General features: G+C 47.0%; 1 protein-coding gene across 4 annotated transcripts in view; it reads left to right on the forward strand.

The window, feature by feature from the left end:
- AUTS2 (activator of transcription and developmental regulator AUTS2) overlaps positions 1–27,944 on the forward strand; it is a 1,178,499-nt gene that overhangs the window by 1,005,749 nt on the left and 144,806 nt on the right. The window lies entirely within an intron of this gene.

A 27,944-nucleotide genomic window follows, 5' to 3' on the forward strand; every position in this document is an offset into this window, starting at 1 on the left:
CCCCTCCAGGAATTGCTTCTCTTCGACACATTTCCTAGGTTAAGGAGCTAAAGGTTGAGGTGTTATGGCTAAAACCTGGGAATCAGAAGTTTGGGTTTGCATTACCGCTGTCACTAGGTCAGGGACAAGGAGGCTTCTGAACCATTCCAAGTCTCACTTCTTTATGTATAAGATGGAAATAATGTTCTCTGAGTTATCAACCTCTCAGGTTGTGGGATGGACCAAATTGTACATATTCAGTGTTCTGCTGTGCATTCCTGGGAATGTCTCTGAAGTTAGGCCTGTCTGCAAGGGAGAAAACCACAGGGCAGCCCTGGTGCTCAGAAATAATGGCTTTCCCACCCACTCATCTTCAAAGGTCCCTTCATCCTTTCATCTTCAGTTTTCTCCTCTGTACCGTGAAGCTGGAGTAAATACTTCAGTCAGAACATCTTCTGGATATAAAGAACTCCAGCTTATTGTCACCTGGAAGACTCAAGTGGAGATTGTGCCATCTAAAAACCCAAAGAGCAAGCAGCCTTTCTTCCAAGCCACCGAGTCTGGATGGGTGGGGCAGCTCTGTCACGCTGTCCCTAGCCTTGTCCCTGCTTGTCCCTGTCTGACCTGGACCTAGAACCAGCACGCTCTCTGCCTCCGCGCCACACCCCGCGCTGCGCCCGGGCTCGCTCCGCAGCCAATCCGCGCGTGCACTGCGGGTGACCTCCCCCCCCTTGCCGCAAATAAATTGTCAAGTTGCCCGCCGTGGGTTTCACTCTTCCTGGCTAATTAGGAGAGGCGGCATGAGCAGCGAGGAGGGCGCGGGTGCTCCGCGGGCCGGGGCAAGCCGGGGACGGATTGTGCGCTTCCCCCGGGCCGCGCTCCGTCTGTAGGCTGCTCTCCCGGAGCCGCTGCCAGCACCGTGCGGGGTCCTCAGGGCGCCACGACCTCCACAGCCAGCCGGGACCCAGGAGACGTCCAGGTAGGCTGGCCCGGCGGGGCGTCGCGCAACTACCCTCCTTGTGCCTGGGCTGCGCTCTGCGGCCAGGATGCAGCAGAAGTCGCCCCTGCCACCTGCCTGGGGACCTCAGAGGCGTCTTTCCTGGGGGCTCTGAACTTCTGGAAATCCGGTGACCTCGTCGGGAGGTTTTGTTTTTGCGTCCTCTTAAGCTCGTCTTTGGCTTTGGGATTTTCTGACTACCTGGATACGCGTTTTCCTTGGTGGGTAAATCTCCGGCGGATCGCAGTAACCAATCCTGGGAGCATCAGCTTTTAAAATCCCAGCCTGGAATCACCTGGGGCTGGAGAAGAGGACCCAACTCCTAAGCAAGTAAGGGCGCTCTGATTCCACCTTCCCTCTGATGGACAGAAATATAATTTCATGGTAGAATTTTCATTAAGCACATTGTCTGATAGGATTGGCAATTACTAACCAGGAAAATGAGTAGCAATTAGGAGTTCAGTAATAAATGGAAGTCTATTGTCCTAATTGAGTGGAATTACTGATGGGTAATGGCAACACTGAATTCTTCAGTTTAATTAAGAGTTTATATAATTATAGTGCACTTTTTATTTCTTGGGGGAGCCATGGGGTAGGAATTAAGTAACCAGTGTGATGGTTAAAAAATCCATTTAATGGATAAGTAACCAGTGGGTTGAAATAAATGTGGGTGCCTTGCTCAACTAATGTGAACTTAGATGAATTCCTGATAAAGGGATGTGTCAGCTAGAGCCAAGCAGGACTTTTGGCTGCAATTCCTTCCTGATACAAATCTGAAATGTTTAGAAGTTATTAGGTAATCTCTGACACTGGCACGCTGGCATCTGGTTGTTTCAAAGACAGCAAAGCTCAGCGCCCCCACCTCCACCTCCAACGCCCACTGTGGAATTAGCTCTGATCTGTGCTTTCTGTAACTGCTTTCCTCATTCCCCAAGAATGAAATGAGTGGGTCATTTACGAGTGTTTTGCTTTCTGGGGTTTCTGTATCAAAAATCTCCTGACTGAGCTGTTAAGCTGTAAATGTTGATAGCTGAAGGGGCCTGGGAGAGCGTCATTGAAGTTATGCAGCCTCAAAGCAGAGCCAGTGCCTAGGTGCAGAATTTGTTTGAGAAGTAATCTGTAATTATAAAGATGTTATTTTCCTCTTCGGTGGTGTATTGTTTCCTGTACTATTATGTTCTCATGAAATTGTTCCCTTTGTGGGAAGCAGTGAAACTGGAGAAAAATCCCCTCTCAGGGGATAATTTTCTTGTATTTTTGCTGTAAGTTCCTGGGAATCCTTTTAATCCTACATTGGGATTTATGTGTTTATTTCTTTAAGAAGCTCCAGCAGTTTTGGAAATCACTAGGTTTTGAGCATACTGGTAAATAATCAGCACTTCAAATAATAATATTTATTTGTACCTCGACTTCTTTTTCTTGCTCACACAAGGTCTAGGTTTTTCAACAAATGAGCCGGGACACTCTTCTCTAGAGAACACCCATATCGCAAAGTGGACTGTGGGAGCACCATTGAAGTTGCATTTTACTCCAGAAGAGATAACAAGTAACAGGGATTGAGCAGTGCATCTTTAATACTTAATGGGTTTTAAAGTTTACAGAGCACTTTGGAAACATAGTCATAAATCCCCATTGTCAATCAGAGAAAGCAGGTATGGAAGGTCATTTGCTGGATGTATGCCTTTCAGCCTCTGCCCTTCCATGTGCTTTGCAGGTGCCTGGAGACAGTGCAAGAAGGTGACTTGAGGTTATGCTAATGTTACTGTCCAAAATTATAAGGGCTTTGGTTTAAGGACTCCAGTTTTTCCTTTGTCCCCCAGCCCTGTTTTGTCATTACTGCCATGAAGATCTAACAAAACTGTTGAAACACCTACACTGTCTATCCTTCCAGAACTGGATTCTTAATGCAGGCTTACCCTGTTGGTTTCCTGCTGCTTTTTTTGTGTGTGTTCTGCCCGGAGCACAGCAGACTCCTTTTATTTTTCATGAAATTATACAACAGGCAAACTCTTGAACACAACACGGATGGAAATGTGAGACTTGTAACATTCAAGAAGGACATATTGCCACGTTTCATTACCTTTTCATAAGACTTAATTCTGAAAGATCACAACTTGTCCCTTTTCCCCTGAGCATTCACAGGTCTTTCACATACCTGCCTGTCAACTGTTACAAGAGCGAGACAGTGTAAGAAACGGGGTCAAGGATGGCCACCCCGCCCCCAGAACTGCTGCCCTGCTGTAGCCTCCCCGGGACTCTCCTTCTGACCACTGGGTGTTTGGTGCAATGGCATGAAAGTTTCCTCCTGTGACATCTTTAACATTTGCTTCCAAATTCCCTTTCTTTTAATAATCTACTAGGAGTCTGACACCCATACATTTATTGAAAATCGGCCTAAACAGATAGAAAAACTGAGAGACAGGTTATGGGGTTCCTGGCAAGTTAGGAGCAGCTTTAGGTAAAAGAACAGAATCCAAACTCTTAATCAAATGATTCAACTTGGAAACAAGAATCAAACCGGCCTGGTGACTCTTAGAATAAATACTATTAGTTTGAGGGCAAAAGCCCTGGAAAGGTAGCAGTCACTACCTGTGCTTCTGCCTTTTGTCATAATCCTTGCCACTCAGCCTTGGGTTCCCTGAAGAGGCGGTGCAGTGGGTATCAGTCAGAACTTGTCTGCTGGTTGCACAATGCAGATTACTCACTTCTGCCCAAGCAATGCCCTGAAGCTATACTGTAACAATGGAACATAGAAGAAAGTACCACTCCAGTTGGCCTTGGCCCCTGGCCAAGGGGGTTAGCTACTAGAAATACCTGAAAGGCCTTGTTGAAACACACTCACCTGTAACCCAGTGTCCCTTGGCCTGGGCCTCAAGGACAAGGTCATGTTGGTGCCTTTTTGTGTGAAATGTGATATCCAACTCCAGTTACACTCAACCTGATGGCTCACAGAAGTCTTCCCATCATGGACTCAGAAGGGTACTTCAAGGTCATGGAGGCCCTTGCTACTCACAAAGTATGGACTATGCGTCAGCAGTATCAGCATCACCTAGGAGCTTGTTAGAAATCCATCCCTTGATTTTTTTTTTTTTTAATCAAAATTGGTATTTTAACCAGATTCCCACCTGCTCTGTATGCATTGCTACTGGTTGGGTTATCCCACGATGCAGATTCTGCAGTAGAGTTTAGCAAGCACAGGAGTGCCCTTGGGATCAGCACCTGTGGGAGGGAGGAGGCGGGCAGGTAGAGAGAGAAGGTAAGCTGTAATACAGCCCAGGGACAGGCTGCACTAACCAATGAGGAGCTTCGGAGTTAGATCGGCCTTCAGAGTTGTCCCGTGTCAGGCAGCAATGCCCAGGCCTTTGGGTAACAAGCCCTTCACTGGGCAATGCCCATCACCCACACTTGAGGTAGGAAAAGCACCTTTCTAGGCTGGGGCTTTTCAAAACATGGCTTGAGAACAGCCGTGCCTCCAGCACAGGGGACACGGCGGAGATGCGCATTCCTGAGTCCCAGCCCAGATCTGCTGAATCAGAAGCTGCAGGGGTGGTGGCTAGAAACTTATGTTTAAACAAGTTCTGCAGGTGAGAGTTCCAGTCTGAGAACCACTGCTCTAAGGCAGCCTTTTCTGTTTGTTTTGTTTTTTAATAACAGCTTTATTGAGATATGATTCACATTCTATCACAATAGTAGAATGCACCCTTTTAAAAGTTTACAAGTTAGTAGTTTTTAGTGTATTCATAAGGTTGTGCCATCATCCCCACTAATTCCAGAACATTGTTATCACTAATTGCAGAACATTTTCATTGCATTTCGTCACCAAAGAGAAACCTCATATCCATTATTAGTCACTCCTTATAGCCTTCTCCCAACTCTGGCAACCGCTAATCTTTGTCTGGATTTGCTTCTATAGTACAGTTCATAGAAATGGGACCATGCCATATGTGACATTTTGTGTTTCTTTTCTAACTCTTAGTATGTTTTTGAGGTTTATTCATGTTGTAGCATGTATCAGTACATTGTTTTCTTTTAATAGATAACATTCAACTGTATGGACATTCCACAGTTTATCAGTTGATGAACATTTGAGTTATTTCTATTTTTTGACTCTTATGAATAATGCTATAATGAACATTCCTGTATAAGTTTTTGTGTGGACATATATATTTTTTTCAATTCTTTTGGGAGTAGAATTGCTGAGTTTAATGGTAATTCTATGTTTAGCTGTTTTAGGAACTTCCAGACTGTTTTCAAAAGTGGCTACATCATCTTACATTTCTACCAACAATGTGTCAGAGTGCCAGTTTCCCTATAGCCTCTGCAATATTTGTTATTATCTGCCATTTCATTAGATTCATCCCAATGGGTGTGACCTCTCCTTGTGGTTATGATTTGCATTCCCCTAATGACTCATGATGTTGAACACCTTTTCATGTTCTCATTGGCCATTTGTGTCTCTGCTTTGGAGAAATGTCTGTTCAAATCCTGTGCAGGGCAGCCTTTTTCTCCTTAAGGAAGCCCTCAGGATGTCTGCTGTGTGTCTAGTCCTATGCAGTTGCTTTAGGATCTATAGAACAAAGTCCAGGATAGATCCTTTAACCACTGGGAAGTTCTAATTAGATGTGGAACGGTGAAGGAAGAGGACCAGAGAGCCCACTGCAAAGGGCTGACCTGAAGAAATTCCCATCCTATTGCAAATTGTGTTGCAGAAAGACATTGTGTGGGTTGCTGGGACAGAGTTTGAGTTCGGGCTGTGGAAGGCTTTTTGTGGAGGCTGGAGACTGCTGGGAAGACTGGAAGTGCTGAGGGGGCAAGGAAGAAGTGAGGAAGAGACAGCAGGATGTCCCCGCTGGGCCTTGCACATAGCACTCCTGTGTTATGGGTTACTCAGCTCTAAGGGGGGAGCTGCAGAATCCCGGGATTTCCTTCCAGATTATGCCTCCTGCAGGCCTCCCAAAGGTGAAGAGATTCATTTGTTCCCTTCTCCAGAAAAAGACTACCTGTCGCCCCTGTTTATCAGTGTCCGTAAAGGTTGGTTATAATGCTCCTTGTGTAAGTGCTCGAATAGTGTGATTATCTCACAGGTGAGGAAAAGTTTGCGGGTGTCCTAACCCTAAACCGTCTTTAATTCCCTATTAGTAGATGTGGTGCCAGGTCTCTCACCCCCCAGGGCAGATGTCTCAGAAGGTCCCTGAGACTTATGAGGCAAGTCCTCGGGTCTTCTAGTCAGCTTCTCTTCACTGTTGCAGGACAGCAACAATGTGGAATCTTGCACCAGCAGAATTTCACAACAGAGGTGTTGAAAGCAACACCTTTGTCGTGCCCTCACCCACAAGGGCCTCAGCACCTGTAAGGATGAGACATCGAACTGACCAAAGCGCCCTCTCACCCTTGCACAGGAGGAAACTCAGGCTCCAAGATGTGACTTGGAGACTGTCAAAGATTAGGTGGTGACAGGACCAGGATTTGACCCCTGGTCCATCAACGCCTAGCCCAGTGCCCTTGTCTGTGAGTTTTATTTTACAGGTCACTAAGGAGTAGTGATGGATTGTTTTGGTTCTTGGTCTATATGGACCCTCTCCCAGAATGTTCAAGGCCCCATGACACCACGTACTCATGTTTGTTTGGGGTTGGTGCTGTGTGTGTCCCAGTGTAGTAGTACATTCCCAGTGCCCTGCCATCCCCCTTGGTGTCCCTGCAGAAAAGTGTTCCAAAGGGATGCAGGGAGGTTGAGGCATTAGGATCTTTCCTGAATGTACTTCAATTCTCAATTTTTTCCAGGAGCCCTTTGGTTGGCTGGGAGATAATTAGAGTATTTTGTGTTGAACAGAAACAACACAAAATGCTGGCGTTGCAGAATTCAGGAGTGGGTCAGAATGCGTGTCCCCTGAAGAGCCCGCACACAGGATCATGACCATCTTTCGTTTGTCCCCAGCTGAGCTCTCTCGGATGTACTTTGTCCAAGAGAGATGTGTCCTAAGAAGCGGTGTGTCTCTCAGGTTGGAGTTGTTGGAGCCTTCATTTAAATTCCCAAGGGGTGCATGCTCAGAAGAAGCGAAATGTCTGTAAAAACAAAACACTGTGTTGCAAAACAAATTCTTCTGCCTCTAACCATTCATTTCTCTGTCAGTCAGGAGCTTTACCTACTTATTTCTTTAAAGTGAGTTATATCTGTATAGAATACTTTCCACACTTCTCTTTGTTGTTTGTTTTGATTTTGAAGAACGGGACATGAAAAGCTCTTTGGAATCATAGACATAGATTAGAGGCAGGACGATGGGCGAAAGTGACGTTTTATCCCATTATCTGATTTTCTTTCTTTCTCTTTTTTTTTTTTATGCCAAGTAGGCAGGAGAGAGGAGATTTTCAAGTTTCTCAGTGTTTTGGTGGGTGGTTTTGCAATGAAAACCTCTTGACCTGTGGTCCTCCCAGTGTCTTTGCGTTACACACCCAGTCACCTTTGCGTTATACACCCAGTCACCTTTGGCTGATGATCCTGAAGGTGCAGACAGTGCCACATCTTCTAAGAGGCTGAGCAGCCGCACGAAAGCCGGAGGAAGTGATTCAGTCTAGAACACAGCTCCAACGAAGGTTTCACGGCATCTCAGATTAGGAGCTTCCCCTCTGCTGTGTACCCTCTGTGTTATGTGTTCTGCCCCCCCACCCTGACCCCCAGACTTGCAAATGCCCAGTCAGTGATGTAGGGGCAAGTGCTTCAGGGACAGGAAACTGCTGTGGCCCTTAGTATTCAACAGCCTCTACCTGTACCTTCCGCACAACACACTCACAAGGCCCTGGTTTTATAGGAGGGGCTGCAAACGTTAGTTCTCCTGCCAGTGAATGAGCAAGACAGAAAACACTGTATTGTTAGGGAGATGCTTTTGCCAATAGTTTAAGTGGCTGCTTTGTATTCCTAATGAAGAAATATGCCTTTAATGACACCCAGTCTCCCCCAGTGTCTCTGAAGCAGAGATAATAATAACTAATTTCTGCTGAGGACTAGTAGGCAGGTGCTTTAGCACTTTAGTATATTCTCCCACAGAAACCCTGTGCGATAGGCATACATAATCGCATGCCACAGAGACTACATAGCAGGCTCCGTTCCAGAGCACCGGTATAAAACGAGTATCACAATAAAGCGAGCCGCACCGATTTTTGGTTCCCAGTACATATAAAAGTGATGTTTACACTATATTCTAGTCTGTTAAGTGTGCAATACCATTATGTCTTAAGAAGCAATATACATACCTTAATTAAAAAATCTTTTAGTGCTGGAAAATGCTAACCCTCATTAGGCCTTCAGCAAGTCGTAATCTTTTTGCTAGTAGATCCTGCCTCGACGCTGATGAAAACACAAGATCTGTAAAGCGCAATAAAGCAAGCGCAGTCAAACAAGGTGTGCCTGTATGATGGCACTGAGGCTTGGTGGGGTGGCTCTGTCCAGGTTTGCACCTGGGCCCGCCGAGCACGGTGAGTTAAAATGTAGCCAGCACACAGTAGGAACTCACTGTAAGATGCGGCAAGGTGTGTTTTGCAGGGCTCACCAAGGCTGTTGGTAATAACTGGCTGAATAAAGGAATGGCTGAACCTCTTGGGGCATTGTTATTCCTTTGATGGTTGTATTTTTTTATTTTATTAATCCTCACTAAAGATATATTCATTGATTTTAGAGTGGGGGCAGGGGGGATATCGGTTGCCTCTCATATGTGTCATACATGCCCTGTCTGGGGACGGGACCTGTAACCTAGGTTTGTACCAGGAATTGAACCCAAAACCTTTTGGTGTATGGCACAGTGCTCCAACCAACTGAGTCATTGGGCCAAGGCTTAATGGTGATACTAAATGGTGCATTTCTCTTCACAGAATGACATTTATCACTTACCATTTTATTGTTCTGTAGTTGTTGTTTTTTTTTAATCCTCACCCAAAGATATTTTTATTGATTTTAGAGAGAGAGGAAGAGGGAGAGAGACAAACATCGATGTGAGAGGGAAACAAACATCAATAGGTTGCCTCCCATATGCACCTGACTGGGGATCAAACCCACAACCTACGTATGTGCCCTGACTAGGAGTTGAACCCTCAACGTTTTGGTGCATAGGATGATACTCCAACCAACTGAGCCACCTGGCCAAGGCTCACTTACCGTTTTATACATGCAAAGAATAAAAACTTCTGTGAATATTGCTCAGTCCACTTCTCTGCCTACCCCAGGCTGGTGATGGGAATGAGAGCCAGGTGCCAGCACCCCCAGGTGTGGATTTATGACTGCTGTGCTGAGGGATCTCCCACTTTGTATACTTGCAATCTTTTCTTTTGGTGATGTTTTAGGGAAGTTCTGCTGAGCAGGCAGATGGGCCAGATGATGTCTTTTAAGGGCTTCTCCTGCTCTATAAGTCTTCATTTTCAAAGCATCGGAAGAATTTAGCATAGCATTTTCCATTTTTTCACTAAGGCTAAACTTATAGACAGTGACATAGCCAGTTTAAAATGGCATAAAACAGCATTTACCCTTGCACTGTGCTCAATTTTACATGCCTCGGAAACACTGGGAAGTTGTTGCCTGGTCTTGGTTTTCAGCTTTGGCAAACCACCTGTTGCTCAATGAGAGCCATTGAAATAATAATGACCTGAGAACTGGAATAGTATGATATTAGTGTTCACAGGCCGAGTAATTCAAAAGGTACTGGACTAGGTGTCTTACATGAAAATGACATCTCACAACACAATCACTGTAGTCAGTCACGTTTACTTCCGGACACTCCTTGCCCTGTGCACTGTGAGTCACAGTTTATTCTTTTCCTTCCTTCCTTCCTTCCTGCCTGCCTGCCTGCCTGCCTTTCTTCCTTACTTCCTTACTTCCTTCTTTCCTTTCTCTTATGTAAACGTATCTGGAACATATCTAATAAATATTGGAAAATTAGAGTTTTCCTGTGGTCACCCTTGTCATCCAGTGGGTACTGGATAAGATTATCCCAAGAGGTGAAGATACCACCTCCAGATCTTGAAAAGTGAGTCCATCCAGGGGACTCCTACATGCCCACGGGGAGGACCTGGAGTCCCCATTCCCCATTCCCTGTTCCCTGCTCCCCGTTCCCCTTGCTCCTACGGGCCCTTGAGTGGGTCCAGGAGCTGCCTCTCCCCTTCCTTCCCTTCCCCGCCATTTCCCTCAATAAACCCATTGCCTAATACCCCCCCAAAAAGAAAAAGTGAGTCTGTCCAGACCTGATAGCTATGAGGGGTTCTACTTGAAGCCAATGGGATTAACTCGATTTAGGATTCAGGAGAGTCCCTGCCACTACAGTCACCTATGATTCTTAAAAGAAAAATTATTTTTGAAACCTATAAATAATTATGTTTGTGGTATACTTGGTTCTTGGTTTTCAAGCTGCACTCATACATTCAGGCAACAAACATTTCCTGAGCACTTTCTGCATGCAGGCAGTGTGTTAGGAACTGAAGATAGAGTGGTGAAGAACATGGACTGCCTCACAGAGCTTAGGTTATGTAACGCAATATACTTAAGCTTTTCAAAAGATCTTCAATTATTTTCATAGTCTTTGTTGGGCCACTTGTCGTTCGTTGGCAGCCATCCGTCTCGAGAGACGATGGTGTAGCTTCTTAAGAGTCTATCTGCACCGCCGAGAATGGCTGTGCAGTCCGACTCGGGAGTGACACGGTATCTGTCTCCTCCCGTGTTGAATCGACATCTTGCGATGACGCTGGAGTGTCCTCTCCAGCGAAGCTGAAGCTACAGAGCCTGGGCAGGGTGATATGGAGGGTCTGCTGTTGCCCATGCAGCAGACCCCCCCTCTCTTCGCAGCTGAAGGGTCCAAGGGAAAGACGGAGTCAATACAGCTTGGCTTCAGGTGCGCCGCAGGAGTTGCCGGTGTTGACTACAATGTCAAACCGCCTTAGGGACTCCGGCTCCGGATTTTCTGTCGGGGTTTACTCCCTTAGCCTTTCCCCTGAAGAGGTATGCCGCAAGGCAGCGGAGGTTTTTTGGAGTCAGAGTTGTAATTCATAAATAATTACACATACACATTTGCCGGGTTTTTTTAATTAATTAATTTGTTTGTTTATTTTTAGAGAGAGGGGAAAAGAGAAAGGGAGAGAAACATCACTGTGTGGTCCTCTCACTCACGCCCCCAACTAGGGACCTGACGTGCAACCTAGTCATGTGCCCTGACTGGGAATCAAACCAGGGACATTTGGCTCGCAGGCCAACACTCAATCCACTGAGCCACAGCAGCCAGTGCTACATTTGTCATTCTTGATCAGGGCCAAGGGTCCACCTGAAGTTGGCCTACTTCTTAAAGCAAGGGTGTGCTGTTCTCACAGTGCTCTGCTGGGAGGCAGGGACGGTCCACTGGGATCGGAGCCCCCTTAGCAGCTGCAAGGAGCTCGTCACGTGTAAGAAGGCCGTGGAGTGCAGTCACCAACTCTTCAACACCGACATACTGACAGGATGCCCTTGTTTTTAAAATATGTGTATCTCTGTGTTGGAACGTGTGATCACTTGAAGCCTTTGGGTAGAACCATGGACAAAAAACCTATGGAGAAAACTAAACTAATGGAGATACATGATATGGAAGATAGGGAACAGTTAGGTGCCAGGTATTAGAAAAGCCAAGTCTAGATGAGATACAAGCTGACTCCAGACAGAGGTGATGTGAGTGGAAGAGTGCAGGGAACTTCGGGAGCTTAAACCCTAGTGATGGGGAACCCTGGGTGATGGTGAGCACGATGCACAGACTTGATAAGCGTGTGGTTCTGGGCCTGGGCTGCAGCCGCGCCGGGGTCGGGAGCCGCCGTGCCAGCGAGGTGGTGGTGAACTGGGCGCACAGCGTTGCCCATAGAGGTTACATTTATATGAAGAGGTATATGATTGTTCTTTTTAAAAAGCTATTAACTTCTCTACCAGATAGTTAGACTGAGGAAAAAAAAATAGAACTGTCTAAAGGAAAGCTGCTTATGCATGGTAGAAGCAAATCTGTGGGAGGCCTGCTGCTGTGTGCATTCACTTCAAGGTAAAAGTTAATCACTTCCAGGAAGGAATTCCACATGTGAAATATTGGAGATTACTGTGTTATACTAAGAGATTAAAAACCTTTATTTTCACAAATAGTTACCTGACAAGACTTTCTGTGAGGATGGGAGTAAAACCACTGGCAGCCCCAGCATAGCATCCGAGGACGCCTGTCTCACTGAACCCTTGCCAACTCTGAGCGCTTTCTCTTTTGTTAGTTGTTATTTGACAATTTGACAGATAAAATCTAGTGTCCGGTTATTTTGTCTGGGAGGTTTTAAAATGCTGCTTCCTATGGTGTCAAAATGATTTTCTAGTTTGTTTTTGAATAACTTTTTCAAAGGGACCCCCTTAGGGGTCCTGCCCCCCTCTCCGCCCCCATCACGGGTTGTTTGTGCTATTGGGGACCTCCATTAGAGGTCCTAGTGATGATAATTAGTTTCCTGGCTTGCAAATGTCCGAAGCCAGCAGAATAAAGACCACGTTCCATAGCCTCCCTTGCAGCAAGGTGCTGTTACATAACTGTTCTAGTGAATGGGTGTAATGAAAGCACATGCTGCTTGTGGAGCACACCCTAACCAGCCGGGGGCACGCCTATCTAGAATGTGGGCCTGTCCTGGGCCATGATGTGGCTTTGGGAGTAGGGGGCAGTAAAGGCAGAAACAACAGAGAATCTGGAAAGACCCCGTGTCCCTGACATTACAGAATGCCATACCAGGCCTAGACTGCCTGCCTTGGGACTCTGACTTGACGAGAGAGAACTCTTGTTGAAGCTACTTTGGTTTCAGATTGTCAGTCACTTGTAGCCGAGCTTAATCCTGACTGACCCAGTGCGGAAGCGGCTCTAAAAGCCATCCTTCACCTCCCTACATTTCTAACATTTGGAAGTCGTTTCTAATATCGGGTCTTTTAGTTGCAATTACACAGTCACGTTGGATAACCACCTGTACTTCACTGTGGAGTATGGCAGGTACTAGAGGCGCCCAAGGATAAACATCTCCTGCTTACACTAGCATGGGCTCTAACTAGCTTTACCAAAATGCCACTGATGGCCTTGTGCATAATAAAATAAAGCGATTACTAATTAGTCTATCATGTGGCCAGCCAGACCAAACCATACTTCTGTGATGTACGGAGAGTCACATTCATTAGAGCAGTAATATTTTCTACGAAGGGAGCCTTACCAATGGCTTTGTTTCAGCATTTCTCCTCATACACAGACAATTGGAAACTCTAGAGTATGTGTAAATATATATATATTTAAAGCAGCAGAAAATGTCTGCTCCTGACTCTGCAAGAGGACAGATGACCCCAGGTTATTAGCTGCTAATAGACCTTTGCAGTTTGGCGGAAATGGAGGAAGTACCATAGGCTTTGTAATTGTACACAGAGTGCATGTCAGAAACTTCCTGTGTTTGAACCATCTCAGAAGCAGAAGTGACTGCGCTGTTGTTTAATAATTATTTTTTAGTTGATGCAAACTATTGGAAGGCATCTCCAGACTTCATGTTATGGGGAGCCCCCATAGTGAGAACTGCTGGACCCCTGGCCCAGGAAGGGGAGCCGTCAGCCTTGTCCCCAGCAGAATGGGGTTCTACATGGAGAAGTCACCTCTCCTAAAAGTCTTTGAGTCGGAGCATTTCAGTGTTGGATGTAAATGTTGGCGATGATCCAGTACTGCCCTTTGAGTTAGGGAAACTGAACCCCAGGGCACCTAACAGGGCACATGGCCCTAGGGAAGCAAGGCTGGAATCCAGACCCCAGAGTTCTGTAACCGTCATTCTCGTCGTCATACAACAGGGCCTTCCATTTTGAGGACTAGCAGATACCAGTTTGGCAATGCCTCTAACTTTATTTTTGTTTGGAAGGTTAGAAAACAGGCACAATGAATGGTGTCTTAAACAAATCTCTTCGGAGCAGGTCAGGATTTATTCTCCCATACCTTTTTTTGTTTTATTTTTTAATTTATTCATTTAACAGAAGGTATATCTCCAGGACTGAGAACTAAAGGAATAGATTGCTTAGTCCCTCATGATTCTGCTTTGGTGGTGGGTCATTAATGGTGTAGAAAATGAGGGCACTGCTGGGCAGTCCAGTGTGGGGTGCATGCCTCTTTAAGAGATTTATGTGGAGGTCTGAGCTGGGGAGACAGCACAGTGGTACATCATCATGCAGGCGACATCAGAGACTTTCTTCTTCGCTTGGGTGCATTATCATAAAAAGTGATTTAGACTGGAGCTGATTGATGCAAATGGCCCTATGTTCTTTCCTATCATTAGCGGCCTCTTTCAGTGGCCAGAGGCAGTGATTAAAGCTGTCATTTGGAGCTGCTCATTAAAGACAAGCCCCAGAATAGCAAGAGGAAAAGAGGTTGGAGAGGCATATATACACATATATATGTATGTATGTATGTATATGTGTGTGTATATATATCTTTTGTTGTTTTTTTTTTTGCCTTAAAAGTGAATCATTTCTTTCCTGATTGAACCGCTGAAATCAAGGCTGTTGGAGACATTTCCACAGAGAATATAGAATGCTCTTTTGCAAGTAATATTAGATTTTCGGGAGTGTCACAGTAGATTCTGATGACAGCTTGCCTACATATTATGAAAGGAGATGAGGAGGGTATTGTGTTAGGTGTGTTTTGTGAGGCATTGACCCTGGTGAGAACTCATTAAGTCTCCCTCCTCCCAGGCTGAGACTTCAGAGGCGAGCCCTGGGGAGGGTGGTTGGCCTCCATAAGTCCGATTGTGACAGTGTTAACCCCAGGGATGAAGAGGAGGAGCACAGCAGGCAGGGGATGTTTTGCTGAGTCCAGAGGATGTAGGTGCCTGGATGTCAGTCACAAGTAGGCCCCCAAACAGAAGGAGAATAGAAGGGAGGGAACAAAACCAAGATCCATACATGCAAGAAGGGAGATGAATCTGAGCCTGGTCTCTTTGGCAGCTTGGGGTGCTCTAGTTGGGGCAAGGTGACCAGTTAATCACTCTTGTGGTAAAGCTGGGCTTTGTTGGGCACCTGCCTATGATTCCACAAATACACATTTATACCCACATACGCTGGTTTAGGTGAGTGTCTAAATGGTGCCTATATGTGGCAGAACTTTTCCAAGGCCTTTCACCCCGGCTCCAAATGAGCTCTGCCACACCTACGGTGAGGGCTGGGAAGGTGGGGCGGCTGAACGTGTAAACCTGGAAGTGAAGCCAGGGAAGGAGCTACCAGGGATTCTTGAAGTGAACCAGTGTCAGGTCAGAGATGTGACTGGCTGGACAGGCCTGTGCACCCTCCCGGGCCGGCAGGTGTTTTAGAGCCGAAATCCCAGCAAGTTTTTGCAGAACTAGGTCTACAGCTCTCCTCAGAAATCCCTCTGGGAGAAAAAAATAAGAAATTATCAATTTAATTTTTCAGTCTAATGAACTGGTCTTATACATAAAATTTTAAATTACATTTTTTTTCTTTTTTATGAAAGTGGAGACCAACATCAGTTATGCCATCTCCACTGTCTCCATGACAACCCCTTGGCTGTGGCAGTTCATGTGACGCCACAGTCACAGGCCCTCGAAATGAAGCAAAGGAAAGTTTTAGGTTCTCTTCTGTAATTTACTGTACTCCAGGGGCACCCATGATGGGGGTGAGTGGGGGCTGTTTTTTTTGGTGTGGACATCAAAAGGCGGGGAAGTGATGAAATTATTCCTTCGTGCTGCAAGGCGGGGACTGGAACATGCTGCAGAGGGAGCCTCCTGGGCAGGGTCAGGTTGGGAGCCGGTTGCTGGCTTCGAAGGCGTGGCCCTGGGCCTCCTTCCCACCGCACACCCCGCTGAGCTGCCTCCTTAGCCTGGGCCCTCCGCAGCAGGCCCTATTAGCACTGCTGCTGGGCTGTGATGTTCCTCTCCCTGGGGAGCACGCGGCAGAACTGAACAAAGTCACTGGTAATCTGTGCTTACAGCCTCCCCCCTGGGGAGAAAGCTCAGCCAGCTGGCACTCTCCTGCTGAGCACGTTGGCTTCCTCTGGCAGGCCGGCAGCTTGGCGGGGGCCCAGAGGCCAGCCGGCTGCGGGGCGGCCTCCACCAGCGCCCCAGGCCACCCGGCTCTGATCGCGGGCACTGTGCGCCGCCTTCCAGACTGGAAACTGGCTGAACTCACAGCTTAGTCACTGCAGCTCACCAGCCAGGGCCGCTCCAGGCAGTCCACGTGGCTCTCTAGAAAGAAAAAGAGAGGAGTGCTGGATGAGGCACAGCTGGCTGACCATGTACATCGGGGGTTCAGCTGGGAACATTTCCCCCACTCTCCATTTTTCCCAGGTTCTAGGTCAGTGACACACACATAAAATTCCTTGTTGGAAAAGCAGCTTGAACATGTGTCCTTGGTGGTAGGGTGGGTAGTGGGTGTCAGGGGGACACTGGGAAGCTCGGATGTGCATGTACATGTTAGAAAATGCCTGGAAGGGAAAAATAAACAGGCTGAAACCTCTTTGCATCCCAAACTTGATGGGTTTTCTGCTCAAGCATACCTTCCCAGCACACTCGTTGCTGAGATCGGAATTCCCTCACTTGAATGAGGGTCCCGCGGCAAGACAGCCGGAGCCTGGGAGCCCCTCGGTCCTGCTCACCGCTGTTCGTGAAGAGTCAGGACTTTCCTCAGTTGATAAATATAGCTTAGGATTTTTTAGGATTCTAAGGTTTAGGATTTTCCCTCCTAGCCTACAAAAAATATGCCGTACAAGGTTTGTGGCTTATTCTAGGAGAAAGAGCACGTATTCTGCTTAGGAGCCATCCAGACACATGTGTGGCCCCAGTTGGCAGAGGCAGAGGGTGACTAGGCTGTTCTTACCAGGTACACAGTTGTCCTGATACAAGACTGGGAGAGGGCAAAAGCAGTGTGTTCTGTTAGAAAGTTTTATTTTACCAGAAGGTATTTATTGGACGGATTTGTTCAGAAAGGAGAAGATAAAGACCTGAATGAAATGCCTTCTGTACATCTTCTTCACATTCCCCCTGTTCCATTCATCTGAGTCTACTGAGAAGTGTTGCAAACAACAGCGGTGACCTTCAGCAGGCACATTCTCTGTGCTAGGCACTGCGCTGAGCTCTGGTGACTGGTGTGGTGTCCTCCTGGGGGCAGTGCAGGGAGGGACATGGTGGGGGGGGCATCAGTGCCATCTGGCAGGTGAGGTCACTGGGCTCAGAGTCTTCTCAGCATCACCAGCTACCACGAGGAAGACCCAGGTCTGGCCTGAAGACCACATTCTTGTCCGAGGTACTATTTGACTCTTAATAGCTGATAGGGCTGGCATGGCCATCCAGGGGCACCCTATGCCACACGGTGGCCTGCAGCCCAAATCCGGCATTGAGAGTGGGATGAGTTGATGACTCTGAGCTCCACAAGGCGAGGTCTTGACTATTTTTGCATACCATTGAGTCCCTGGGGTCTGATACGGTGCCTGGCCCACTACTTGTGCTCAATACACAGTTGCCATTCGAGAAAGGGAAGGAGTGAGTGGTCAGGCTTAAAATTGCATGTCTGCATGTCTCTAGAGTAAGTAAACATGCTTTGCAAACCCAAAGATATTTTCCTCAAAACAGGGTGTAAAATGAAATTTTCTGAGATTGGAGAAACTTGAGCGTGAGCAGTGGGAATTATTGGAGAGGGAATATGGGATTATTAATGGAACGAGGTCCCAGAGATCTTAAGGGACAGGGTTAAGAGCAGAAAAGAATTTTTACTAGCAAAAAGACGGCACTTCCTCCTTAGAGACCAGAGGTGGAGGGCAGAAAGGAGGATCTAGTCAGTAGTCTTGAAGTTTGTATCACTTCGGAATGCTTTCAGATGCAGGTAGTGGAGAGCTTGACTAGCAGTGTCTGAAATAATTAAAGATTGATTTTTGCATATGGTAGTCTCTGTCACTGGTTCAGTGGCTCAGCAATGAAGACCAACACATTTGAGGCTTTTTTGGCCTTTTCCTCATGGCCACACTATGGTTATTGCAACTCCCAGCATCATGTCTACATTCAGGAGAAGATTGGAGCACCCCCACCAACTTCTGCTTAGGTCTCTCTTGCTAACCTGAATGGCGAGGAAGGTGGGAGGAGCATTTAGCCTCTCCTGGGGATGTGAGAGAGGTGCCGAGAAGGTCAGAAAGGGGCTGTATGTGCTGCTTGCCCCTGCTGGTTAAGGAGGCGGTTGGGACTAGACCGCTAGTTATCCTGCAGATGCTGCAGTGGGATGCAGGGATTAGTGGGGTCTAAGCCTCTACTGGATCTATTCCCCCTACTGAGGAATAAAAGAAATTGGTGGAGGAGAGAGGAGTCTTAAGAAACTCAGTGAATGGGAGAGAGGGGAAAGGCAGAGGAGGGAGAGTTAAATTGTTCACCTGTGGGTTACTAGCCTTTAAGCTTGGATGTTAGTTTTGTGATATATACTTGTTCTGAAATTTATGTCGTCTTCTTAGCTTCCTTCTGTCTCTACACCACTTCCAAAGGAAGTGCAACCATTACACATAACAGAAAGGATTCTTTAAAGTATAAGCAACTACTTTTGTCCAGTATCTCCATTCCAAACCATTGTCTCTGCTTCAGATCTCCAGAAAATGTATTCTCTATAACAAGCCAACTTGGAAAATGGGGAAACAAACCTAAGCAAAAATAACCCCACCTAAGGTTTGAGAAGAGCTTCAAAGGAAGCTTTGAGTTAAGTGAGTTTGCATCATTTCTTTCCTGCTAGACTAACTAGCCTTTTAACATCGATCAACACACTCATTTACCACTTACACTTACATCCTTACTGGTTGAGAGAATGAAGCATTTAACTAGTCCAGTGGTGACAAGCTGGGCCCAGGAGACCTCTCTTAAGAAGCCAGGAGGTGGCCCTGGGCTTTTGTTGCCTCTTTGGGCAGGTCACCTTCCCTCTGTGGGGAGGCAGGGCAAGTCTCAGGGGACCCTCTCAGCTCCTAACATCCTCTCAACCTTCTGTGATCCAGCTGCCCTGAGGGACCACGAGGGCAGCCCTGGCCCCCCTCCAGCAGCGTCTCCCTGGAGGGGTTGCCTCCTGGGCTGTACTTCACATCTCAATTTGTGCTTCATTTTCCCCTGGCCCTCATTAGCGAGGAGGAAAAAACAATTCCAAAAAGGACGTCATTTCCCCCCATATTGTATATTTCATATCTGCAGAGCATGCTGTGTCCTATTAAGAATTAAACTGTGATCACTAAACTCATCTCATTTGTGCCAGGGGCCTTGTTCAAAACCTGCTTCCCCAGCAAAGCAGGGCCAGTGGATTAGTAACACCCCCTCCCCCCACGCTCAGCGCAGTGGTTCTCTTCTCTTTTTAATGCCTTTGGCTCGGGGCAGAGACAGAGAAGGAGAGACAGGGGGAGAGAGCAACAAAAAAGGAAAGAGAAACACAAAAGAAGAACAGGCGTGAAAGAAAGGCGCTGTACCAGCCGTCCTGGGTTCTGTTAGAACACAGGCGCTGCAGTTATCGGGATTACTGGAGGGAGAGCTGGGTTTGATCCTGTGCTCCACTGGGATCGGAAAACGCTTTGTTGTCCCTTTTTAAACATCTCACAGTCAGATCAGAACAATACAGTGTGTGTGCGTGTACATGTACATACACACCATGTGTACCTGTTGTCCACTTGGGACACACCCTGTTTTCAAAGCACTGCTGATCAGGTAGACCCAAGGCTTTCTTATAAAGGCCAGATAGAGAAAACCACTGTGCTCTCAGCAGGTCTCCCTGTCGAGCAGACCTTTTTTCCCTTGCCCTGACTCAGAGCAGCAGGATACACTCCTGTCAGACAAATTATAGCATCTATGAAATGGGGATATCGACATGTGTGACTTGATCTGTTTTAATAAGGACCCAGTGGGAGTTTCCTCCTGGCCCCACTGAGCTTTGTGTTCTTTATGGAAAGGCAGACAGGGCTCTGGAGGATGCAGCAGGCTTTAACCCTTTGCTGACAGCAGGTTGCCAGCCTCCCCTGTGCAGGCTGCTTGCTTTTGGTCCCTGGCCATTGTCTGGGGAGTGCATGCAGCCTGCCATCCACTTCATGCTTATTATCTCACAGGAGAGAAGCTCACCCCGGGAAGAGGCAGAGAGCTGTGTTTTGAACCACATCTTTTGATTTCCTATCTTCCCTCTTCCCTCTAAAATAATTAGAAGTGCTGGTCAAGGTAAACACACACACACACACACACACACCTCACTCCACCCCCCAAGAGGGGAAAAATATATTGTGGAACCCTGGCATTTTGTTTCTTAAGAGCGTATTGTCCCTGGCTGCCATTTGACCCTTGAGGAATAATTAGCATTTGAGCAGTGGCAGCAGGGAAGTTGGTGGGGGGGGGGGGGGGAGCAGCCCATTCTAGCATGTAGAAAAGGGAATTTGCATCCGCATTTAAAAAAACCTCTCCTGCTTTACTGCTCTTTCCCTTCCCTCTTTCTCTGACTCAGTTGCTAAGAGAGGAGCCTTCTGGTGCCTGCACAGATCATGGGCTCACTCACCCCCAAGGCCCAGTAGCCCCCAGTGGTGAGAAGAGCTGGAAGGATGGATGGACATGGAAGACAGTGGCACTGCTGTTCAGAAGGGCTTAGCACCCTCCCAGCCTCCCCCGGGGCTCCTGCAAGGGTGTGGGGTCCTGCTGAGCCGGTGCACTTCTTCACCATCAACTTCTTAGCTGGACTGTGAGTGCCTGTGGGGCCAAGGGCCGGGTGTGGCCTCCTTGGAGTCTTCTTCTTACCCTCTTCTCCACTCCATTTATGGAAAAGACACATTCCGGAAAAATGGATGTAGATGGAGGTTTTGGCGTAGATTTACATTGTGTAGAGTCAGTTAAAATGAAACTGAAAATTACGTAATGATGTTCTGTTTACTTACTGGTGTAGGAACCTGGCTCACAGGTCCTTTCGTAAAGTGACACATCCTTTAACGTGGCACATGTTCAACCCTGATATACCCGTTCAGGGAGCCCACTGCCAAAGAGCGCGCCCCGGTAAGCCCGCCTGCTGCAGGCTCTCTGGCTGCAGGTGTGCAGTGAGCTGTGAGGGGACTGGGCCATGCCCTGACTGCTTCCCACCAAATTGTCTTAAACCTTGACCCTGTGTGCCCTCAGGTCATTGTGCTGTTTGGACTAGAGATTTCATTAGCACTTCCTCCCTTTTCATTTATTTCATTTGGGCCACAGGCAGAACTTCTGGGAGCGAGTTGATAGGGGTCTGTCTTTAATTTTCCCTGAGGAAGAACTTTGCTGGGCTCCATCTCCCCATGCATTGCTTGCTAGCTGTGCTTCGTGACCTATCAGTTGTCTTGGTTTTTGCACCTCGTCCCTTCTGGCACTGGGCCGAGGGGTAGGGACAGAAACTGGGAAGTTGAGAGAAGGGTTGTCAAAAGAGAGGTTGCGGGGAAGAGGCATGGCTGGAAGAGCGGTCCAGCAACAGCACAGTGTGTGGAAGGTGAGGTGGCGGAGGGGTGGCTGCAGTGACAAGACGACGGAGCCAAGAACGGACGCATATGCTTATTGAATCTGCAGAGACAGGGGGCTCGCTCCTGTCCACAGACATGGCTTCCTCCCTTTCCCTGCAAAGGACACCAAAGGCTTGGGGCGTGTTGCCCGCAGTGTGGCCTCTGCGCGAGCTGGGGAGCACATGTATCCCCTGTGAGGCCTGGCGGTCACCACCTCCGACTTCTCGGGCCCAGGGTTACTGACTCAAACTGTGTGGCCGGGGGTCCTCTTTTCTTTCCCCACACCTCAGTGGGCCGGCCGCCACACAGTGATTCTATCACGGAGGAGGTGTCTGCCGCCCGCGCCATTTTAAAATCCTCTTCCAAATGCTGAGCCCAGTTCTATTTAAAAGATTTCCAGTGATATTCTCCTCATTTCCAGGCCTCTCTGGATTAATCCAAAGTACAACCCTTTCCTTCCTCAAAATTGCAGACCCTCTAGTTTTCCTAAGTTTTCTATCTTATTCCAGATTTGCTTTTTGGAAATGGAGGGATTAGGGACAGCTCCACATGTTGGATATTAGACTGAGAAACCCAGACCTGCAAATAAAATTTAGCTCATTGTTTTTAGACGTACGTTTATGTCAGAATTGGCACAGAGCAAAAGGAGATTAAGGAAGAAGGCCTAGGACAAATCATGGCAGACACAGTGAACCAATTCCGAGCTTTACTAAGTGTTATATAAGGCAGTGGATAGTCAGGCTCACTGGTGCATAGTCTTTTGAACGATGTGTTGAGAACAAGCTCCTCAGGCTAACCTTGGAGCAGAGACACTCAGGCAACTTGATTTTCATGAGGTCTCTCACAAAACCCTTTCTCCAAGTTCTTTTGAATTCTTCTTTGACCTATTTCCCCTAGTTCCTGAAGGGGCTATACTTGCAAATTCTAGCCCTAGTCTGCCATCTGGACCTGGTGTTTGTTTGGGGTGATGTTCCAGCTGTTCTTTAGGCAGCATGTTCTTGCTGAGCAGAGCATGGTGTTCAGCCAGCTTCCAGACGCCCGTCTTCCCCACAGTGACTGCTCAGGCCCAGTCACGCTGCTCTCCTGCTAACTCCCAGACTTCCTTGGGATTAAAAATCCCCAGGCTTCTATTCCAGAATCCCTTCATTCGCTCTTGCCAAGAATGTTCTTTAATACAAAGTTATATTTGTTATTATTCATAAGATCAGGAAAAGGTTTAAAATTTTTTTTTTCTGAAATCAGCTTTAATGCATTATGACAAAACTTAACTCATGTTTCTAAACATTTTCTGTAACGCTTGTGTTCTTTTGACTTAGGGAAAAATGGATCCAGAACTGTTGGCTGCTTTCATGCTTCTTTCACTGGCCTTTTTCTTTGTGGACTGAAGTCAGCTAGGGCCAGACTTAACCAAAATCATTGGCCATTGGTACTCTTGCGAAGGTTGTATCTTGTTACCACTCTTAAGAGTTAGGGGTAAGCCAAAATGATATCCAGACATGTCAGATCTTAATCACAAGTGCTGAAAACAGAGATGTGTTTTATTCTAGACCATTAAGGTGGGAGTTAATTACCACATTCAGCTGAACTCCCTGCATGCCCTCCTGCCACAGCAATTAGGAGGAGAGTGGCTGCTTGTGTGCTTGACGGTGTTTTATGACCGTGGCTTACATGGGAATTAGGAATGGCTTGGGGAGGCAATTGGTCCTCATCGCTGCCAGTATCAGGATGGCTCAACCCCAGCTTTGTCAAAACGTCCACTGTTGTGTTTGGCAAACATCCTCCAGAATTTGTGTGGCCGACACGAAATAGTTTCACTGAACAGACCAGCTTTTTCAAGTGCCTGGAGGAACCTTGGGATTCTTACTTATCCTGAGAGACCCTCAAGAGCACCTCTGAGGTTTACCTGCAGCCGGGCTGGGTTACAAGGAATGCCTGTTATAAACCTTTGCAAGCCAAGATGCTGTCACTCAGTTCCAATATGTGGGTCTTTAGGGTTTCTCTGTCTAATACAACAACCACGAGCCATGTGTGTGTTGTCTAAATTTAAATTCTAATGAATTAGCATTAAATAAAATCTAAATGTCAGTTCGTCAGTGACACATATTTCAAGACCCCAGTAGCCATGTGTGATGACTAATGACTACTGTGTTGGACAGCACAAAGAACATTTTCATCATCACAGAAAAGCCTGTTGGAAGCAGCACCCTAGAGTCCAGGCATATCACGCAGGCAGGGGGTCAGTGGATCCAAAGCCTCTCCTTGAGGGACATCTGGGCTTTCTAAAGGTACTCTAGTGACTTGTCACCACACGGAGAAGGGCAGCCTTCAGTCCAGCTGGAACGCTGGTCAGGCCTCTCAGCTTTGTCTCTGATCCCGGGCATCCAGAGGATCAGTCCTCGAGCCCCGTACAAGGGTGCCCAGTGCCTCAGTGGGCTTCTCCTCTTCAACTCTTCCCAGCAATCAGGGAAGAGGAGTGCTGATCACACGCTCCCCACCCCGGGTTCTCCCTGCTCTCTCCTTTCATCAAGTCAAATCACCAGGAAAGCACACACTTGAAAGGCATTAGCTTCTCTTCCTCAATTGAATCATCTTTGATAAATCATATTGTAATACTTATACCTTGGGTTTATTGATAATTTTAAAAAGCAATATGAAGGTAACTTGCATGTGCTATGAAAATCATTCATTATTAAGGATATGGACCATTCGTGTAAGGTATTACATTACACTCAGATCTGTCCCTGTGGAAGAACCAGGGGGCTTCCTTCCACTGGGGGGTGCAAACCGTGTGACCCGTTCTTTCCCTTCACCCCATCTTCTGAGAACACCAGGGCTCAAGTCAGCGCTCGGCCATACTGACTTTACTAGCCCCCATGGGTGTATTTTTTTGCTTTTTCTTCTTTAACTTGATTGGGTGTATCTGTTTATTTTATTTAAACTCTTCATAAATTCTTTTCCAAAAAAGGTAAAGTGTAGACAAATGACTAACAAACTACTTATTCCCTGGTTTGAGGTATTCCCTGTGCAAGTCCCATCCCTGGGCCTGGCGTCGGTGTCAATGATGTCCCCGGTTCCTCCTGGCAGTTTCATTTTTCCTTCGTGCCCTCCCAAGAATCTGGCGCACTGCTGAGCATATGCTGATTTGAGAAACACCACACCATGTGTGGGAAGACATTACAGAATAAACTTTAGGAAGGAGGGTCACCTCTCAAATTCAGTCAGATGACAGAAGGCAGCACTGGCCTCCCTGGGGTGTAGAGATAGGAATGAATTTGAATAATTATCATCATTATCATCACCATGTTCATTAAACCCCATCTGCACATGGCACCATGTAAGTCCCTACAAGTTATTTTTCTGCCACTGAGAGAGAATTTTGTCCAGCTGGGAGGATGAGCCTGAGCTCCCCTCAGCTCACCACCTTCCTTTCAGGGCTGTGTCTGGCCCTCCACTTTGAAGCCAGCAAGTTAGTTTATTGGTGAAGTTGAGCACATTGCCTGTTCTGTTCTTGGGACATAGATCTCTGAGGTCCTTAACTTGAAAGCATCAATCACATCCTGGGACCCTCAACTTCCCTTTACAGCATTAACTGTAGTGACAATTGAGGATGTCAGTGCATAATGAATGGAGTCTCTTTCATACTAGATTCCATCGGGCTATAGGGTCACCTTTGTTTTCTGCACCCCTTATATATCTGAAACCCACCATTGTATGTTTCATGTAATGTGTTTGATACATACTTACTACAGTAAATGGAAGGAACGAATGAATGAGTATCCAGTTTGACTTTAGAGCTCTTTCCTGACTGGGAGCTGCTGATTTCTCCATGAATCCAACACCTTGTAATTCACAGAATACTTGACAGTCGTAGCTCTACCATGGAGGGGCATCACTGCACAAAGCACTTACCATCACTAGCACTCACATGGCACTTGACTAGCTACAGGTTTGTGAACATTCTTTTGCTATCAGTTGTTACTGTGATTTGACCTAAAATATGATAAGCTCCCAGAGAGTGAGGGCTAAGTCTTACTTTCGTACATTTCCAGTGAGTCTGTTGCATTGAATGCTCACAAAGCATTTGCTGACTGAATCAATGTGATAAGTGGCGGGAAAATGTCTACACATAGACATTTAACATTAGGTGCTCATTCGTTTGCACTAAGTGACAGAGAGAGACCACATACAGTTGCGACTACATATAGGTTGGTAAATGTGACCATATCCAAATGTGAATAAAAGTATTTGAAATGGTGGTTCCTAATTGATATTGGCTTAATAGGTCTTTGTTTTGCAACTCTAGAATTATCTGTAGAGCTTTGTAGAAGTATTAATGACTGGATACCTTCAACAGAAAAACAAGTAATGTCTAGAGCTAGGTACCAGGCAGTGATATACATGTTTTTATTATTATTGTGTTACTTCTCATCCAATGATATGTTTATTGATTTGAGAGAGGGAAAGAGAGGAACATCAATTTGAGAGAGAAAGATCAATTGGCTGCTTCCTGTTCATGCCTCAAGCGGGGATTGAGCCCACGTCCTATGTATGTGCCCTGACTGGGGATCAAACTCACAGCCTTTTGGTGTACAGGATGACACTTGAACCAGCTGAGCCCCCTGCCAGCTTTACTCTTCGGGTATTGATCAGTACCGGGTCTTTATTCCATCCCTGCCAACATTCAGTAGTCATACTTTGCTCTAGTTTGGTAACTGCCCTGACTCAGAGAAAACAGAGTTGGGGTTTTATGGTATAGGACTGGCTCCAGTTCCTATCGCTCCCTGCCCCACCCCACCCCCATTCCATTCTAGCAGAGTGTTTTTAGCCTGTGTCTAGCCTTAGCAGGATCCCACATGGCACTAGAAAAAGGGATGCTTTGATCTCAGATTTGCTTATTCATTCATTAGACATGTATTTAGCATTTACCATGTACCCAGTGGAGGAAAAGACAGTTAATTTCTGTGTTGTGTGATCAAGGCTGAGATAAAGGTGGTCAGGATGTCATGCAAGCTTCAGAGGAAGGGAACTGGCTGCTGCCTGGGGTATCTGTCTTCCTGGAGGAGACATTAGAACGCGTTGCACAGACATTTGCCTGTGTGTCCCCTTGTCCCTTGACCGTCTGATGGAAGAGCACAAGTATGGAGACGTGAGAGAGTTCGCACAGGGATCTGACTATATGCGGGTTTGTGGCTGAAGCACAGGGCAGGGATGTGGCGAAGCAGTGCCTTGGGGGTTGGGCGGGGCAGTGTCCAGGGGGCGCCTGAGAGCTGGGCTGGGGCCTGTCGCACGGCTGCCTGTGGGCCACGTCGGCTGCCCCATTGGAGCAGGTTTGCCATGAGGCTGTGAGAGCTTAAGCTGCGGGGGCTGCAGCGCGTCCTCACAGGGTCACGTGTTGGGGTTTTGTCCTTTTGGTTGTTGTTCCTCCTTTTAAAAATTGGCAACATATATTTAAGGTCAATTTTTATAATAATTTTGTATTTTGTATTTTTTCCCTGACATAGGGCCTCCCAGTTATTTGAGCTCAGAGTCCTACAAAACTTGGATCTGAAGTTTAAGGGCCTTAGAATTTTCCTGAAATTACGAGGAATTAAGGGGAATACTGTGAGTTTTAAGTAGGATTATGATGTGTCATCCAAACTGGGATACTTGGAGAGTGAAAGAATATACTAATAATAGTCACACGCACACACACACACGTACACAATCTAATAATAAAGTGTATGAAAACTCGCATTGTAGCCTCTGGGTGAGTAATCTGGAGAAGCAATCAGAGGAGGTCAAGGCTGGAGCAGGGAGACCAGTTAGGATGCTGATACCCCCAGGTGAGAGGACGGGGCTGGAACTAAGACAGGGATAGAGAAGGTGGAGGCAGGGAGGTGGGATCTTCAGTATGAGTAGCATGGGCGAGCGAGGAGGGGTCTGCAGACAATCCCCAGGTTTCTGAGCTGAGCAGCTGAGCCAACGGTGGCCTTCACTTGACTTGGGGGAACACAGGTGGGGAAGGCAGGTGGGCATTGCAGTCAGACACAGGGAAGTGCCGGTGGGACAGGTAGCAGAGGATGCATTTGGCTAAGTGCCAAAGTCCCAGCACAGGTTCAGATGTGTCCTGAGGTAGTCACGTTAGCTGGGCCTCCACAGACCCCAGTCCTCTGTCGCTGTGAGCCAGAAACTGCCTGATACAGAGGCGGCAGTATGGGCGGCTCAGTGCAGACCAACCCCTCTTAAAATACAGCCAAAAGCCTGCGCTACTGTCTTTGGAGCAGCCAAACCATGTGGCCTCTGTCCACCCCCTTGTAGTATGAGCAGAGACCAGAGCCTCTTGCATCATGTGTGTTCCCCTGAGCATACAAGCTGACCCTGGATTTACTTGAAGTTAATTTTCACCATTGTCAGCTTCTCTGTCTCACCAGTCCCACGAGTTCCTTTTTTTTTTTTTTTTTTTTTAACATGTAGGGCTGTATTTTGGACAGAAAATGGTC

The sequence above is a fragment of the Furipterus horrens genome, unplaced genomic scaffold (assembly GCF_987537825.1).
Source record: "Furipterus horrens unplaced genomic scaffold, mFurHor1.1.pri manual_scaffold_5, whole genome shotgun sequence".
NCBI classification, from domain to species: domain Eukaryota; kingdom Metazoa; phylum Chordata; class Mammalia; order Chiroptera; family Furipteridae; genus Furipterus; species Furipterus horrens.